At 42.3% G+C, this 18,597-nt stretch overlaps 1 long non-coding RNA gene across 1 annotated transcript in view; it reads right to left on the reverse strand.

Annotated features, from left to right (window-relative positions):
* Positions 1-13,389, reverse strand: part of LOC148684563 (uncharacterized) — a 60,424-nt gene extending 47,035 nt beyond the window's left edge. Inside the window, exon 1 of the long non-coding RNA XR_015951779.1 lies at positions 13,257-13,389. This is a non-coding gene — a long non-coding RNA (uncharacterized LOC148684563). The remainder of the gene's footprint in view (positions 1-13,256) is intronic.
* Between the last annotated feature and the right edge of the window lie 5,208 nt (positions 13,390-18,597).

Below are 18,597 nucleotides of genomic sequence, written 5' to 3' on the forward strand. Positions count from 1 at the left end.
GACACCATTCTCTTTATTACACTATGCTGAAAAGGTTGAATGCATGCCTAACAGAAACCAGTCAGTTTTGTTGTATTACTAGCTTCAGGAATAATAAAGGGCACATAGGATAAAGTTCCAGTTACCCCTTGCTGGGAACTACTTGCTCATTCGTGTTAGTATCTCATGATCCATTGCAGGAGTTTACAAGAATTCATTGTTTTTTTCATATAAAGCTTCTGATTTCTCCTGTTGAAGAATGTGTTTCAAACTCAAAATGCATGCAGGGGACATGCCTTGTAGCATTCTGAGTGGCTCAACCGAGCGGTCCCTGTGGTTCTCACCCAAGCGTCAACTCTAAAAGCTGCTAATGATAATTTACATGTATCATTAACTGCAGCAACTGATCATGCTCATCCAGTGGAGATCAGACTTGGAACAAAGCCCATAAGAAGAATTAAGAAATGCCCATAGGACAGTCATGCCGAAAGGGAACAGAAAGAGAAAATAAAGGCAGGGAAATGGAAGAGAAAGTAGGAAACAAAGGGCAGATGTATTGGTCATTTCAATAAGTGGTGGAGGCCACATTCATGCCACACATTTAAAGCACTATCATGGCTATTCCCAAATAATTCTGGGAGCTGTAGTTTGTTAAGGGTCCTGAGAGGCCCTTATTCCTCTTCCCAGGGCTCCAATTTTCCAATTGATCCCACTGTCTATATGTCAATCCTAGTGAACATACCAAATCTGGACTTTGGCCAGTCACTTTGCTACTGACAAAATAAATAAATAAAAATCAAAAATTGTCCAGTAGCACCTTAGAGACCAACTAAGTTTGTTCTGGGTATAATCTTTCGTGTGCACGCACACTTCTACAGCTACTGACAGTCATCCAGACCCAAAGTACTGGTGAAACGAACTAACCACAGGATAGAATATCATATCATACAAACATTAACTAAATAATGTGCATGTTAAGCCCTTTATAGCTATAAGTGTTCTGACATTTTTGGAGCTTGAATAAATATGGAAAGCCCTTAACACAGTATGTTAAATCCAAAGGGTGGTTGTTGTTGTTAATTGAATAGCATTTGTACTTAGATGCTAAACTGGAGGCACTGAGTTCTCTTATAACAAAACATACATGAGTAAATGAAATCTTACTCGGAACAGAAAGAACATGCATGGTTGTTTGCATACATCCTATGATATGTTAAATCATGAAACATATTGTTATGAAATGGAGGCTAAACCCAAGAAATTAAGGAATGTCAGAATCTAGTTAATATGTGGTGTATTGATGGGAAGATTCCAGGGCAGTGGAAAAATACAGGCTAAGGGGAGAGATGCCTTGGACTCCAGGGCTACACTGCTGTGAGAAACCCCCCCCCCTGACAGGGCCGGCTCTAGGAGTAGGCTGGGTGGCGTGGGGCGCCAGGGCACCGGATCGGCAGGGGGGAGCTGCACGGCAAAGCCGCGTGGAAACCACGCTGCACCCGCCCACCAGCCACAGGAAGAAACGGGGCGGGGGCGCCGGAGCGATCCGCGCACCACAGCGCCAGGGCGCCCGACCTGCTTAAGACGGCCCTGCCTCTTGAGATCACCATGCCGTAAGATCTGGACTCCTTCCATCCAAAGTCACATGTAAATATGTGAACTGATCACATTTCATCAAGCTACAACAGCCTCTACCGTACCTTGATTCTCAAAGGAACACAGACCTCGGGTGAGTGCCTGGAAACCCCCTGGAATCTTCCCATAGTTCGGCAGTGTTTAGGGGCGGTGCCCAACTTCTGTAACAATATCTATTTTGACTCTAAGATACTCTGTAAATGTGTGACCAGTTGGCATTTCCTAAAAGTGTTTCCTGATATGTTTGCTTTGACAGAACTAACTTCCATGTGAAGAGGCTTAGAATCAGTGACTTGCTATTACAGTTGATCTGTGTTTTCACCAGTGGTTTCTCAGCTCTCATGTTTTTGCATCCTGTAGCCTAAATAGATTCTCCCGAACAGTTGAGATAATGCACTAAAGAACTCATGGCCTCCTTTCCTGCTCAGAAAACAACCTGCCTCCTGCTGCTTCCAGCAAATGGCTTGTTAAACGGAGTGACTTTCGGTTCAGAACCCTGCCAGGCTCTTTATATGTTGATACCTGAAGCTGCCAAGGCCGATCCTTTTGGATGATGTACAACTAGCTGCCCATTCTGTCTTGAAATGGGCAGGAGTTATAGCAGACAGGCAGGGGGCCTCTCCATAGACTGTGCTTGCCAGCTGTCCAAAAATGGTTCCAGACGGAGCACTTTTGCTAACTTACGGCACTGAGAAAAGGAATGCAAATTGATGAGTGTGACCCATAGCAAGGGCAATTTTACCCTTTCATTCAGGGACACGGGAGACGAAACGCAGCACACAGTGTGATGCCTATTTACACCCCTAGAATATATAATTTGTCAAAATCATGTTCTTCTTAATACCTTATTAGATTACTGTGCCAGCCTTAGGCATCAGTAGTTCTTATGGTAATTGAGGCCTCCCAGTGTCAGAGTTCCAACATTACGGTTCCTCATTTTCAACTACAGACAGCGGGGGTGGGGGGGACACACACAATCCACATAAAACACCCAGATTTCCTGACATTTGTTCTTTATTTTCTCACTCCCTTTTGGAAACTATGCTAAAATACTGCCTGGCATCATCTTTTGACAGATCATAATTGCCTAGAGCAACCCCCCTCTACCTGTGCATATTAATCATTTCTAATAACTCAAACAGTGAGTTATGGAAATAATAAAGAAGATAGGGAAATTTGCATGAGGGAAGGGGGAAATGCAAAGCCCAAGCTGGATAAATCGATTGAAAAGCAAGGACAAGCCTGCCTGCTGTTTTTCCTCCCAGGTCATATTGCATCAGGTATTCAGAGAAGAGGTCACTGACAGAATATTTTGCTAAGAAATGCAAGTTATTAGTCCGGTGAGGCTGCAACTTCAGATAACCTGGGCACACTTTGGCAGGGAAAGGGAAAGGGAAGTATGCACTGCTTGGGCACTCTCTGAATGTAGAACAGACCCTCCAAGTGTCTCTATTTTCCGGGGACATTTCTAAATTTATAGAAGCCATCCCTGTTTCAGTTTCATCCCGAATGTCCTTTTGCTTAGGATGTCTCTTTTTTCATCGGAAAAGTATTGGAGGGTATTTATGCCAAGGATATAAGTAACTACACAACCTTTAGAAGACATCTGAAGGCAGCCCTGTACAGTATAGGGAAGTTTTGAAATGTTTTATTATGCTTTTATATATGTTGGGTGTCCCTATTTTCACTGGAGAAATGTTGGAGGCTATGGAGCAGGCATAGGCAACCTTGGCTCTCCAGATGTTTTGGAACTACAACTCCCATCATCAATGACCATTGGCCCTGTTAGCTAGGGATCATGGGAGTTGTAGTTCCAAAACATCTGGAGAGCCAAGGTTGCCTATGCCTGCTATGGAGGCTTATATGGTATATAAGCTCTGGCTTAAAAACATTGCAATTAACTAAATAAAGAAAAAGAAAATTGCCTCACCAGGAACAGACATTTCATTTTTATTTTGTTAGGTGTAAATCCCACCTTCCCTCCCAGCCCATTTGACTCCTGACAACAACCCTGTGAGGTAGGTTAAGCTGAGAGGAAGTGATTATCCTAGGATTTGCCCAATGAACTTCATGGCTGTGTTGGGGGGGGGGCGTTTGAACTTGGGTGTCCCTGGTTTAACAACCTAACTACCGGTACTCCCTGCTATTGTCTCTCCTATCATGCGAAATGAATTTATGAAGAGTTGGCTTTCATCAGCTTATCCCTCTTGTCTTGATTCTGCTTAAAATATGGAGCTGCCCTCATGCAAATATACAACATTCTGCTTGGATCTGTGCTTGGGAAGCAAGGCATTTCTTGCATGACAGAACACCATTCTTTTCAATAGACGAAGAAGAGTTATGCTTGATATTTACCATTCCAGCTGCAGCCTATGGGAGCTTGCCCCTTTGTTCATGGGCATCTTGTGCTATTTAGATGTTCATTTTCTTCCATGCTTATATTAAAATTCACATCACATCACATGAAAAATATGATCGCCTCAGTCTGATGTGTTTATTCTGCACAGTTTTGGTAGCACTTATCTCTCCGCCATCAATACTGCTAGAATCTCACACCAAGTCATCATACTGTTCTGTTTTTGTGAGATTCCTTCCATCAGCGAAGCTAATTTAATAATGTTTTCACTGACGGGCAAAAAGCCTGCTAAGCTAAGCCTCTATTACCTTTTCTATTTTTCTTCATGCTCTTTTGGCTGCTTATCCCTTTTCTATTATGAGTGAAAACAGGTAGTTTACTTCTTTTTGGTGGACACCACAGTCCTTCGTTGCCATTTGCCTCCTGTACTTTCCAGGATTTCTAACCCCTCCCTCTCAGTTTGCGGCTTTTATTTATTGCAGTAGTCCAGGAGGAAAAAATAGTAATAATTGCAGGCAGGCTACACTATGGGCCTAATGAACGTTATGTTTGTGAAGAATGGAGCTCTGATTCTGTGGCACACTTCAGTAAATTATACAAATTAAATATTCATTACTTAGTACTTCATTAGTTCACATTTGGAACACTTTTTCTTCATTATAATAGCCCAAGGAAAGACTTCTTTCCTCTTAAAAAAATAATACAAATAAAGCCACTTCATTCCATTATTTTTCAGAAACTCTTTAGTTACCGTGATTGGACAAAGTTGTATTTCTTACATTACTAGCCAGAGCATCCTTTGGGGTTTTTTGTTTTTTTTTTTAGGTCGAATATATATTATTTCACAAAGCTAAAATGTGAGCAGTTCCTATTTCAGCTGCTGACAGAGCTAAATATTTATATACTCGGTCCTCATTTTAACTATGGATTTGCTTATACACTTAATCCATGTTCAAAAAATGGAATATTTAGCTGGCTTGGGATCTATTGGCCAATATGAATAAAAAATGGATCTCTGGATTATCTCACTTGTAAATTCCTATACATACCCCTTTTGCTTCATAGCATTAACCAGGTTTATCATTATACGTCTGCACCAATGATAGCCATGGTTTGGTTGTAACTTAGTATCTGAAATTATAGGTTCAAGGTTGATAAGACATCATAGGTAACAAAAACACCTGTGTAGCCTTACATATAACTGGCTTCAGTTGAGTCATAATGGCAAACCATGGTTGTATGTGTTAGAGAAGCAGGGTCAGTGAGGGGGGGAAAACCTGACTATTCCAATTTATAATGAGGGTAAAATAACCTCGCACAATAGCTTCTGGATTTATTTGTCTGAACTTTGACAAGTTTAATATCCAGGGGGCACTTTCCTCATGTTCCCATTTTTCAAACCAATTGCCCACAAAAAAAAACTAAGGGAGGGAATGTGCTTACTAACCCCCACCCCAACTGTAAAGTCTGCCCTTATCGAGAACCACTGTACCCATCTTTATGAAATTTGGCAAGCTTCAACCCATCAGAAGGGTTGGCTTTGCAGAAATTACAAAGCTTAACAGATAGATCCATATCTACTGAGAAATATTCCAGGCAAATTGTTTGGCCCCTGAACACGAAAAAGAAGTGAGCATTGCAAGCCCGCAGCCTTATACTGTCATTGCCCAATGGCAAGATTAGCTCATCTCACTGCTTGTGCTCCTTCTGGTTTTGCTTATAAAGTCCAGAAATATGAAAATGGGGACTTTAAAGTTTCCTGCATGAAAGCCTTTGACTGGATCTGCCGAATATATATTTTTAAAGTTTTTTATTAATGTAAAATCAAAAGTATACTCTGGAGAAGCTCCTTTGCTTACAAAAATCACCCACAGGAAAGAAAGGCTATAGTCATTCTTAGGTTCCCCATTGTAATCACTGAGGTGTGTATGAGAGAGAGAGAGAGAGAGAGAGAGAGAGAGAGAGAGAGAGAGAGAGAGAGAGAGAGAGAGAGAGAGAGACCTTCAGATTTAACAGATCAGATCAAAACACACATAACAAATTGTATTGGACATTGAGCAGATCCAAAATAGATCTGACTGCTTCTAAACGCTACAGATACAAGATGAATGTTGTAGTCAAAGATTCAAGTCTTCAGGCATTCTATTCACTTGTAAAAGCAACACACAAAGAGGGAGAGTGGACATGAGTGCTCTAATCTGTTGTCCCTATTACTTTCCATGAGCTGGAGTGTGAACTTCTGAAGTGGAGAGCCTTCACAAGCACAGGAGGTTTCCCACCTCAGAAGATCCAAAGTCATTGTATGGTGTCCTTATTCTACTAGGTGGGTTGGGGTCAGACGAAGTCTTGGCTTGCAAGTTCACACTCAAATTTGTGTGGACTGATTTCAGAGCTTAGCATACCTCTCCCTCCTCAATATGTTGCTTTTATGACGCGGGTGGCACCGTGGTCTAAACCACAGAGCCTAGGGCCTGCCGATCAGGAGGTCGGCAGTGCAAATTCCCGCGACGGGGTGAGCTCCCGTTGCTCGGTCCCTGCTCCTGCCCACCTAGTAGTTCAAAAGCATGTCAAAGTGCAAGTAGCTAAAAAGGTACCGCTCTGGCGGGAAGGTGAATGGCATTTCCGTGTGCTGCTCTGGTTTGCCAGAAGCAGCTTAGTCATGCTGGCCACATGACCCAGAAGCTGCACGCCGGCTCCCTCGGCCAATAAAGCGAGATGAGTGCCGCAACCCCAGAGTCATCCACGACTGGACCTAATGGCCAGGGGTTCCTTTACTTAAAATGCCTGAAGAGCACGTATGTACTTCACTGATATATAATTGCTTTTGAATGAGAATTCATTGTATTAATTTACAGTATGCATGTATGTATTGAGCAGCAGAAGGCTACCGGTAACTTCTGTATCCTTTTCCTGAATAGTTTTCCAACATTAGCTGTTTTATTATTAGTGTCTTCGTATTCCCATAGCTTACCGGTTGACCATTATTGTAGAGAAAAAGCTTTGTGATCATGGGACAAAGTTGTATATTTAATGCCTGAAACATGTAAAAATTTTGCTGGTAAGCATAGAGTGCAAATTAAGCGAGTCCCAGTCTGTAAATAAGACCCTTTGATTATACAGACATTAACATATGAAATTAATATCTTTGAAGAAGTTACACAGCTTGAGGCACAAACTCAGGGTGGTTAACAAAGCCCCTGGTGTGCACTATCCAGTGATAAGCCTTGTGTCATCAAATATTTTTATTTCATACAAGATGCCCACGTTGTAAAAAGCAGTTATAACCATAAGCTCCAGCTATGATCACTATAAAGAAAATCAATATTAAATAAAAGCATTAAATAATGCAGCATTTATCTTTTTGCTCATGTCGCTCGTTTATTGATATTTTTTTAACATAACCGCCTCCTTCCAACATGCACAATAGCTGAAACCCAACCTTACGGACAATAAACATGTCCAGGAAAGAAAACTCAGCAGATATTTAAGCCTTTTGGTAAATGATGATCCATTGGTTTTTCACCTTAACAAAAACACCCAACTGCAAAAATAAGAGGGCTTTTTATTCTTCCCCAAGAAAAGGAAGATGAAAAGGAAAACAGATGGAAGCTGTGGCATTCAAACAGAGCCCCCGGTTGTTCCACGGACTATAGACCCTGTGCCACCACGTCTAGGGTTTAGCCGCAGGGCTTGCAAGACAGAGCTGTTCCGCCTGGCCTTTGGGTTGGATTCAGTCTGACCCCTGTGTTTTCCTCCCTCGTGGTTTTGATTTATGGACTACTTAAAATGAGGCTGCATTTTAAATTTTAAATTTTAATATTGTATTTTAATTGTTTTATTTTATTTTGTGTCTTATTGTAATTTTACTGGTGTTAGCCGCCCTGAGCCCGATTTTGACTGAGGAAGGTGGGGTATAAATAAAAAGTTGTTGTTGTTGTTGTTGTTGTTGTTGTTGTTGTTATATTCTCTTCCACTTCCACCAACCAGGTTTCCCCGGTAATATATTCAGACTCAGGTTGTAACGTATTAACAAAGTTTCCAGTTTATCGTGAATGCAAACAACTTTTAAATACTTTGAAACACTGTAATCCGATTCACTCTCTCCCCTCTGTCTCTAACCCACTCTGACTCCTATGCCTCTCACCCACAAGAAACCAACCGAAATAACTGTCTCTCTATTTCCAACTGTCTCCTCTGGACTTTTCTATTGGTCTACCTATTAACCCTTTCTCTCTCCCCTGTGCAGACATTTCCAAAAGAACAGGCAAACTCCACAGAAGCAGATCACAGATACACCTGCATGTGCAACCTCAGGGTTATGGGCACATCCACTCATAAGAATTCGTGCAATGGCACACTGTGTGTGATGGCCCTAATTTTGATACTATGAATATATAAGTCCCACGTTTTTTTTGTTAAAAATAATAATAACCCTAGTATTAAAGGCATGTGCTATGCATGGATTTTTTGTCAACCTTGAAGGGATGGCATCCAAGTCAGACTTCCTGGTTTGTGAAGAGCCATGCCCATTCCATGTTTTTGAAGGTGTTTTCATTCTGTTCACTTTTTTGTGAGTTGAGCCTGAGTACAGCTCCACGATTGATAGGTGTCCTAGGCTGAGCAGGCAGCAGACTGTGTGGGTAGAATGCCTGCAGTTACTGAGGTCAGACTACAGAAACCCACACGTTTTAGATCATGGGTGCAGAATGAGTTGAGCCGTAAGGTGCAGAAGGGCCACACTGCTCTGTGTTGTGAGGGACAGTGGACTGCAGATTTATAAAGAACAGAACATCAACCCTGGGCTATTGGCATCTCTAAATTCTACCATGTGAAATACAGAACTGAAATTATGAGAGCCACCTGTTACTGTCAGCATACCATACTATTTTAGGAAAAAATCTTAACAGAATTGAAGAGCACTTTGGGTTGTGATGGACAGCTCTGTGAAAATCTTGACCCAGTATGTGAAACTGAGGGGGGGAAGCAAATTCTACACTGGGGATTGAAAAGAAAACTGCCAGTACTGTAATGCATACAAATCTGTGATATAGCCAGTGCTATTTTTCTAGAAAAAGAGGTGTCGGAACTCAACATGAATGCCTTCCTTGTTCTCTTAGAACGGCAATGGTGCCCAGCTGAGAGGTGCCGGAACTGAGTTCCGGTGAGTTCCAGCTGACGAAAAGCACTGGATATAGCTATAGTTGGCGGTATTTTTGTCATCCTTGTGCTGTTATCTAGAGTATCTTTTGCTCATACTCTATATAGCCCATTAGTATTGTACTTGCCAGGGAGGATTTATTTAGTTCAGCCACTACATTTGAACCTAGATGTGACAAGGGGCCTATATTTTTGTTTTAGAAATTAATACGGCACAGCCACAGAAGCATTGTGGACTTTCTTTGATAACTGTTGTTTTTCTACATATGATGCTCAAGTTTCCTTTCCTTTTTTTTAATAATAAAAAAACCCTTCCTTAGAGGTTGTATGGCCATCTGTCATGGATACTTTAGCTGAGATTCCTGCTTTATTTATTTATTTATTCATTGAATTTATATACTGCCCTATACCCCGCAGGTCTCAGGGCAGTTCACAGAATAATATCAGAATATAAAATGACAAAATTCATAATCAAAATAAAAGCAACACTCCCCCCAAACACACACACACACATTTTAAAAGGGCATAGGATATCATGCCTGTTGATAGTTTAAGTGTGTGAGTGTTGTTACTTCACCTTCCTGCTTTGTTTAAAACTGAAAAGAGAAAACTAGACCTACTATGGCTGCTCTCCCAACCTCTCCTCATTTGTTGCTCATGATTCCCATACAACCATGGGGGTTAATGAATGACTGGAAATTTTGTTCTGTGCTATGGAGATAGACCACAGTATTAAAAAGTGTGCCCTGTCTTTCTGCACCATGCTGGAGAACAAGTGTTTGATGGCTTTAGCAGCTGCAGGAGATGGTTATGATTATCAGTGCAAAGGAGGCACTGACAAAGCATTTTTCTCCAAAGAAAAATATTGATTTTGAGGTTATAAGTTCCACCAGGCCAGGCAGAAGCTGGGGGAACGCATGGGTGCGTTTCATGCACGTTTGAGAAGCCTAGCTGCTTCCTGTGAATTCAAATATCTGAGACATAAGCTCAGATATTTCAAGGATGCCCTGGGAACATAACTTCTAGGGATTCAAATTTGCTCCTCCCTAAACTGCTGCACACTGCTTGCACTTACGTGATGGCAGAGGTACACACTCAACAAATGGATGCCTGCCCAGCAAAAATGATAAGTAAGCTTCTGATGGGGGAACCCTGGCTTCAGCCCTGCCTCTCCCCGACAATATCATCACTGAGCAGACAAAAGAAGTATTTGTTGTAAATGTGTCAAGCTGTGGCAGATCACAAAGATCACCATCTCAGAAATTTATCAGGCCATCTCACTACAGGCATCCAAAGGCACAGAAGGCCATTGATGCTGATCGTCACTCTGCAAATAACACTGGATCATTTTCATGACCCCAGTGGTCCATATGTTTTTACTCTATACCCAGTGCAAGGCACAAACCTGGCACAATGTTTCAGAATGACATAAAATTCTCATTTATGGATATCACATATAGAGACTCTCATCCTTTGTGACAATCACATTACAGTATCTTACAACCAGAGAGCAATGAAAAAAATCAGATCAGTTTCTCTTAGATAGCTGTTGTCCCACACCTCAGCTGCCTACCCACCATACATTGAAAGAACACGACTTCCCTCAGGAACTGTAGTTTGTTAAGGGTGCTGGGAAATGTAGCTGCATGAGGGGTAAACCAGAGTCCTCATTACTCTTTGAGGGAAGTCATGTGCTTTAAATATATGGTACATGTAGCCTTAAAGTCAATAACAGGGTTGCCATATTTCAAGAAGTAAAAAATTGTGCCAATTTCCTGAAATTCCCCCTGGACGCTAATTCCGTCATTGGAATATCCAGACATATGGCAACCCTGGCAAGAATGAATTTCCTGGATACCAATTTGACAACCCTACATGAGACTCTAAGGGACCCAGGTGGCGCTGTGGTTAAACCACTGAGCCTAGGGCTTGCTGATCAGAAGGTCGGCGGTTCGAATCCCTGTGACGGGGTGAGCTCCCGTTGCTTGGGCCCAGCTCCTGCCAACCTAGCAGTTCGAAAGCACGTCAAAATGCAAGTAGATAAATAGGAACCGCTACAGTGGGAAGGTAAACGGCGTTTCCATGTGCTGCTCTGGTTTGCCAGAAGCGGCTTTGTCATGCTGGCCACATGACCTGGAAGCTATACGCTGGCTCCCTCGGCCAATAATGCGAGATGAGCGCGCAACCCCAGAGTCGGTCACGACTAGACCTAATGGTCAGGGGTCCCTTTACCTTTACCTTACATGAGACTCTAGTAGTCACTTCTCAGATTTTTAAAGGGAAGGTACAAAAATGTAAAGGAACACATAAGAAGCAAATATGGCAAAAAAAAAACCTCTCAAAATTTATAGTGCAATCTTTGTGACCAAATGGGAGCACAACAAACACTGCAACTATTATTATTCCAAACGGAGGGCCAAAAAAAAATACAACAAAAAAGTCCTCATGTCAATGAAAGATGGTCTGATAAGGTTCCTACCACAAACACAAAGCCTGTTTTATGTAGATTTGCAGCTAATTTATATTTCATGCTGTTTAACAAGTGACATCTAATGAGAATTATTCACTTCTCTTTTTTTACTGTACCTTATCAGGGGCTGCTAATAACAAGCCTTCCTGTTTTGCATGCAAGTTGCATCTTTTCATGAAATTTTCAGCAGCCTATGACTTACTAAATAAAGCTGTCACTCAATCCTCATTTCCCCTCTGAGTGCAAGGAATCAAAATGGACATTGAATTAATACTCTGTATTGTCTTTGTTTCATGAGGCCTCCACAAGAGCTTTGTTCTGTCACCTTTAATGCACTCTCCTGGAAGGACTTGCAATCTGATTTCCTATCAGATGCACAAAGAGCTGAATATTACAAAGCTGATGCTGGGCTCAATCTAATTTATGTCTTTGAAATCTCTTGCAGGTGTGGGAAGCAGTTAGCTGGGAGTTTTTAATGGAGATTTCCACATGCTCTTTTTTCCCCTCCCGTAGAGGAACTTGAATTAGCACACATTTATCTTATTTCTTGAAATTAAAACATAATAAGTGAAGAAGAGATTACACTGCATTCATTTAGTACTGGCGCTATTAGGGCTCCCATCTCCCAGTAGTCAAATATGGGAAGCAAAAGGCAGACAGTTCAATCATGAGCACATTTTACTCGGAAGGAAAGTCTCACTAGGTTTAATGGAACTTACTACGTGTTAAGTGGGTGTGTTGTTTTCAGGCAAATCGAGGTACAGACGTCCCCACACTTACGTGCAATTCACTTGTACGCACGCAGTGCCGGGAAATAATTAAATAACTCAACTCAAACCCAGAAATGGCGGGAGAGAGCTGGAGAGTCCTCGTGGCTCATGAGTAGACCCTCCATGGAGTCCAAAGAGTACGTCAATGGGGGCAGAGGAAGCCCCAAAGAGACAAGAGATGTAGTGGGGCTTTGTTTACGCTGCTCAGCCTCCCCGCCTAACAGCTGATGTGCAGGGTAGCACAGCAGCAATAGCCAATTTCCCACATGTCCTCCAGCCTCCTGCCGCCTCCAGGGTTTCAGTTCTAGCTATGGGTATTTTTGGATACGGCATTTTTGGTGTCGGTTGAAGAGAGAGCAGCGGAGAGGATGTTGAAAGGGTGTTTGGAGGATGCTCCCCACTTTACATGATTTTACTTATGCACACCGACCCCACAGCGTAACCCTCACATAGGTAGGGGGGTCCCCTGTGCTGTCCTTAACAGCCCAGCCTCCAGACCCCTCAGTCTTACCTTGGCCTAGGAAAATACCGTGCTAAGGAGCTGAACAGAACCTCACTAATAAACAAACCATTGTCTCCCAAATCTGTGAGTCCTGTTCAGGTTCTCATTTGGCTGCGAGTGTCAGCTTTGCTCCCAATATCTCTTCACTCACTTGACCTGACTGTACCACCCAAGCTTTCCCACGCTGGGCAAGAAGATCTGAAGGGGGTTTCTATGTGTATTTGACTGAACAGCCTCCTTGTAATTGGGTTCCCAATCATCAGGGGGCTTCAGAGCACATTTAGCTAAATATGCTCAACGTGGGAAGGGCAGCGCTGGGTATGAGGCTGGTGTATGACGTTGCTGAACTGTTTTCTTTCTATGTGTGGTGGCTCCGATGCGCACACCTACCTCTCCTTTCTGTAGGGCTGTTTCCATTCTCTAGAGATGAGGTTTTGCCTCTGTGTCCATAAAGAGCTGCATGCAGGGTACGTTCTTCCACTCAACTGAATTAGGAATTCTTTTTGTGCAGGAACTCCATCTGAACATGAGAACATAAATGGAACCTTGGATCAGAATACTGATGCACAAGCTGAATGGCCAGAAGGATGCTCTCAGTCAAGCACACAACGCCTAGTGTGATTTGTGCACAACTGTGAAACGAAACTGGAAAATACTATATAAGCCTCATTTGCAAAATAAATTGCTATGCAAATTAGAGTAGTCTGTCAGCTTTTCTAGAACTATTATTTTTGAAGAACAAAATTGTAAATTTACAGCTTGCATTGTCTGGAATATTGCTAATACTGGATGCTTTTTAAAAATGTTTTCCTTTGTTAAATCAGTGAGATGGTGATAACAATGACTTCAAAACAACTTCAACAGTTCCATCTTATGCATGCCTACCCAGAAGTAAACCCCAGCGACAGTACAGGACTACAGGCTAATATTGGCTTTCATTATAAACCATACAGTAATCACTTCTCTTCTAATGCCAAAGAATGGTTGACAGCATCAAAGGGCAGACCCTCCAAGTGTCCCTATATTCAAGGGATGTCCGTGATTTAGAGAAGCTGTCCCGGTTTATGATTTGATCCTGGAATGTCCTACTTTTTCTTAGGATGTCCCTATTTTCATTGGAGAAATGCTGGAGGGTACGGAGTTATCCAACCTCCAAACCGTCTGAAGACAATCCTGTATATGGAAGGTTCCCCCCCCCCAATGTTTAATGTTTTATTATGTTTTTATGTCTGTTGGAAGCTGCCCAGAGTGCTAGGGCAACCCAATAAGATGTGTGGGGGTATAAATACTAAAATTATCATCATGGAATGGGATGTTCCTATTTTCATCGGATAAATGTTGGAGGATGTGAAAGGGCTGTTGAGTGTTGCCCTTTCAGTGAAGTTTAATGCTGATTCTTTTAATAGATAATGTCCAGAGTATTCCTAACTTGTGTTTATGCCAAAGGGAGGGGATACCCCAGATCTATGGAGCAACTACCGGATCTGTCACTCTGCTGTTGTGCTGTAGCCATGACAGGAGGTGCAGCCAGCAGCTTTTTCCTCCTGCTGATTGCTAGAGTTGCACCATTTCTGTACGCATGTCTGGGAAATGGAGAGAGGCTTCCATGCCCACCTTATTTCCCTCCTGTTTTGCAGGCAGAATATCTAAGGCAGGCATCCCCAAACTTCAGCCCTCCAGATGTTTTAGACTACAATTCCCATCTTCCCCGACCACTGGTCCTGCTAGCTAGCGATCATGGGAGTTGTAGGCCAAAACATCTGGAGGGCTGCAGTTTGGGGATGCCTGATCTAAGGCAATGGAACCTTCTACTGGCACACTGGGGAAATCCCCACAATGTAATGAACATTCTGACATCAGCCCTAACACCACCTCCTAAAGCACCCTCAGCTGTAAGGTTTAGATCAGGCATCCCCAAACTTCGGCCCTCCAGATGTTTTGGACTACAATTCCCATCTTCCCCAATCACTGGTCCTGTTAGCTAGGGATCATGGGAGTTGTAGGCCAAAACATCTGGAGGGCTGCAGTTTGGGGATGCCTGGATTAGATTGCTCTGTGTGTGTGTTTTGTATGGTGCTGTACTTCCAAAGAAAGAAACTGAAGATGTTCACAAATTCGCATCTAAAGGGAAAATCCAAGCTGTCTTTCAGACCCATCTGAAAACCAAATTGGCAAGCTTTCTCCCTGACACCAGCCTTGTTTAAGCGGCATGCAGCCAGACACTGCATTTAACAATATAAAAATAATTCTCCATAGCTTACTGAGGTAGCACACACAAATATATATGAGTAATGCCCCAACGTTGCTAGTGAACAAGGCACTTAATAAAAGCCAAACAACTGTCACACATAGGTTAGAAGGTCATTTCTCACACATAAGATAAACTAGAAATCCATCGAAAGGATGGAATCACAGAGAGTGTTGTGAAGTTTACTGGAAAATAAAAAATGAGTTTCGCATGTTGTTTTATTTCCCAAGGGCACTTTGCTAAATATGTCCATATATTGGCATGCATAGTTCAGAAGGGGTAAAAAGTATTCTTTGTTTTTTGTTAAGAAAAAGAAGATGAATCTGAGCATCTTGGGCACATGAAATATGCACCAGTTTCAGTCTTGTTGACTTGACCTTATAGTTTCAATTAAAATGCAGCAAGTGAGAGAAAGGAGGAATATTGGCACCATTTGGCAAATACAGAGCACCATTTTTGCTTCTGCAGCATGACCCACATGCATCCCATGTTTGTTGATGTACAGTAAAAGTCAGTGGAAATGCGTGAAACAGAAATGCCATCTGATTAAATATACAGTATGTATATGACTTAAATACATATTGTTGCACGCCACTCCATTCTCCGAGTGGTGCAAGATTTTAGGGGTTCCAGGTCCACTTTACCCAGGGTTAGTGTTCCTTTGCTCCTGCAGTTCGAAAGCACTTCAAAGTACAAGTAGATAACTAGGTACCACTCTGGTGGGAAGGTAAACGGCATTTCCATGCACTGCTCTGGTTTTGCCAGAGGCGGCTTAGTCATGCTGACCACATGACCCGGAAAAACTGTTTGCAGATAAACATCGGCTCCCTCGGCCAGTAAAGCGAGAAGAGCACCGCAACCCCAGAATCGTTTGCAACTGAGCTTAACTGTCAGGAGTCCTTTACCTTTACCCTTTAGTGTTCCTTTTGGAAATGAGGTACAGTGAAGACTGTGTTATCTAAGATTTATGGTTTATTTACACATACATAAAGCCTCAGCCTGCAAGGGAGGAGTTCATGGCATTAACACTCCAAGAGGGTCTTGCTTTTCTCACAGTCACAGCCTTTGTTCCAAATAGACATCAAACATTATACTCTACCTGCTGCTTTGAGTCTCAGTTATTCTACTCTAAGCTCAGGCTTTATCTGTTGAGGGAGGGGCCACATTCATTTGCCGTATCACACCAAGTTCCTTTCATCCTTTGTTGTCTTAATGGCTCACCACCCAGGCTATCACCTCAATACAGGAGGCTACCAGTAGCCTGGCTCAATTAGCTATTGACACTTGCTGATTCTAGGGGATTAGAAGTGTCTAGTACACAGCTTTAGTTACACAGCTTGATACACACGGGTCTGGCAGCCAGTTTTAACACCCCAAGCCTTGATTAAATTCTAACACTTACTGGTTCCAGGAATCTAGAAGTGTCTAGCACCCACAAACTCATAACACTACAATAAAATGCATTTCCCTCATCCTAAATTTCCCCCTGAAATTTAATATCTAATTCAGGGGTCAGCAAACTTTTTCAGCAGGGGGCTGGTCCACTGTCCCTCAGACCTTGTGGGGGGGCAGACTATATTTTGAAAAAATATATGTATGAATTCCTATGCCCCATAAATAACCAAGAGAGTCTTTTAAAAAAAGGGGGGGGGACACATTCTACTCATGTAAAAACACCAGGCAGGCCCCACAAATAACCTAGAGATGCATTTCAAATAAAAGGACACATTCTACTCATGTAAAAACATGGTGATTCCCGGACCATCCACAGGCCGGATTGAGAAGGTGATTGGGCCACATCCAGCCCCGGGCCTTAGTTTGGGGACCCTGATCTAATTGATGGGTTCTGAAAAGTGTACTCTGTGATTTTAGAATGATTTACGAGGGAGGAAATCCCATCTGGCATAATTTTAGTCCTTTCCCCGCCTCTTCACAGTGGGCGTTTTTGTGCGTAGTATTAGAAAAGAGACAGAACATATATTTCCTGACGCCTCACTGCTCAGTGAACCAGTTTGGCCTATCTGTTTCTGTGCCCCAGTGTTTTTCTCCTTAAGTTCAGAGGCTTGATGCTGTCTGGTGGAAGGTCCTATCTCAGGCTAAAAAGTGAAGCAGGTGTTAAAGCAAATGTCAGAAACAACAGAAGTGGCAGTCAAAATGGGAGTGGGGCAACTTTCTGGAGATATGAATTACCTTAAACCAACCCACAAAGTCTACTTCTCAAAGTAATGGCATAATACCAATGGGATGGGCGATTTTGCCTCTGCTACCCACAATACTGACATCAATGTACAGTCTACCCTTGTTTTTCAGCTTACTTGAGTTCCATACGGGGGGGAGGGAAGCATTTGGCCATTTAAGGGATTTGATTCATAAAAAGTCAGTTGACACTGACTATACTAGCACAAATTACTTTGGTTTGGTGTTGGATGTTTCATTTTGGGAGCTTTGATTAAGTTGGCCTCTACATTCTTCTCATAAGGGCATCTCTCAGACCTGGTACTGCAGAGTTTTACCTAGGCCTGAAGGCCAGGAGAAAGCAAAGGGATATAAGGTAGTGGCACCCACCCTGTGGAATGCCCTCCCACCAGAGGTCAAAGAGAACAACAATTAGAAGGCATCTCAAGGCAGCCCTGTTTAGCAAAGCTTTTAATGTTTGATTGATTTCTGTATTTTAATTTGTTGGAAGCCACCCAGAGTGGCTGGGGGAACCCGGCCAGATGGGCAGGGTATAAATAATAAATTATTATTATTATTATTATTATTATTATTATTATTATTATTATTATTATTATTTTATGTGGCTACAGGCACATATCATCATTCAAAGCAGCCAAAGATAAGCATTCATAGGGTTGCCACATTTCAAAAAGTAAAATTACTGACACCTGCAAAGTTGTTGAGCTTTTTTAAAGAAACCCACCATTTTTTTAAAAAGAAACCCATTTTTACACCCCAAAACCAGAACATGTTAGGAATTTCCCTGATGTTGTCAAGCCTGAGCATTCACACCAACTCTCATGATTTTCCAGATTGGCTCCAGTTGTTGATGACTAAGAGTTCATCCCACTGATGAGTTTTGGTCCTCAGCAGGGTGTGTATTATGTTTTTTTATATCTGCATATTGAAATATCAAGATAAGAGCTGCTTAACTCCTTAGGAAAAAGTAAGGTCTCTTCAGCTGCAAAGTGCAAGATGCTGTTCAGTTGGGTTCAAGTCGTTCAGAAATCTAACCTTGCTAGCAAAATATGAAACAATCCATTTCACGTCTGAGCTGCTAGTGCTTTTTTCACATAAGGGAGCCTGCTTGAATTTCACTCTAGAGGGTGACAAAATTTTAATAAGCTGCCCTGGAACTTGGGAGTGTGGTAATAAGGGACATTTGTTATATTCTGTGGAGATGTCATGACTTGGCAAAAAGGGACATCCGTGTAGAATGAAGGACGGCTGGGAACCTTAAATTCCACAGCATATTTGGTCCTACTA

Source organism: Zootoca vivipara, chromosome 9, assembly GCF_965207765.1.
Source record: "Zootoca vivipara chromosome 9, rZooViv2.hap1.1, whole genome shotgun sequence".
Classification (NCBI taxonomy): domain Eukaryota; kingdom Metazoa; phylum Chordata; class Lepidosauria; order Squamata; family Lacertidae; genus Zootoca; species Zootoca vivipara.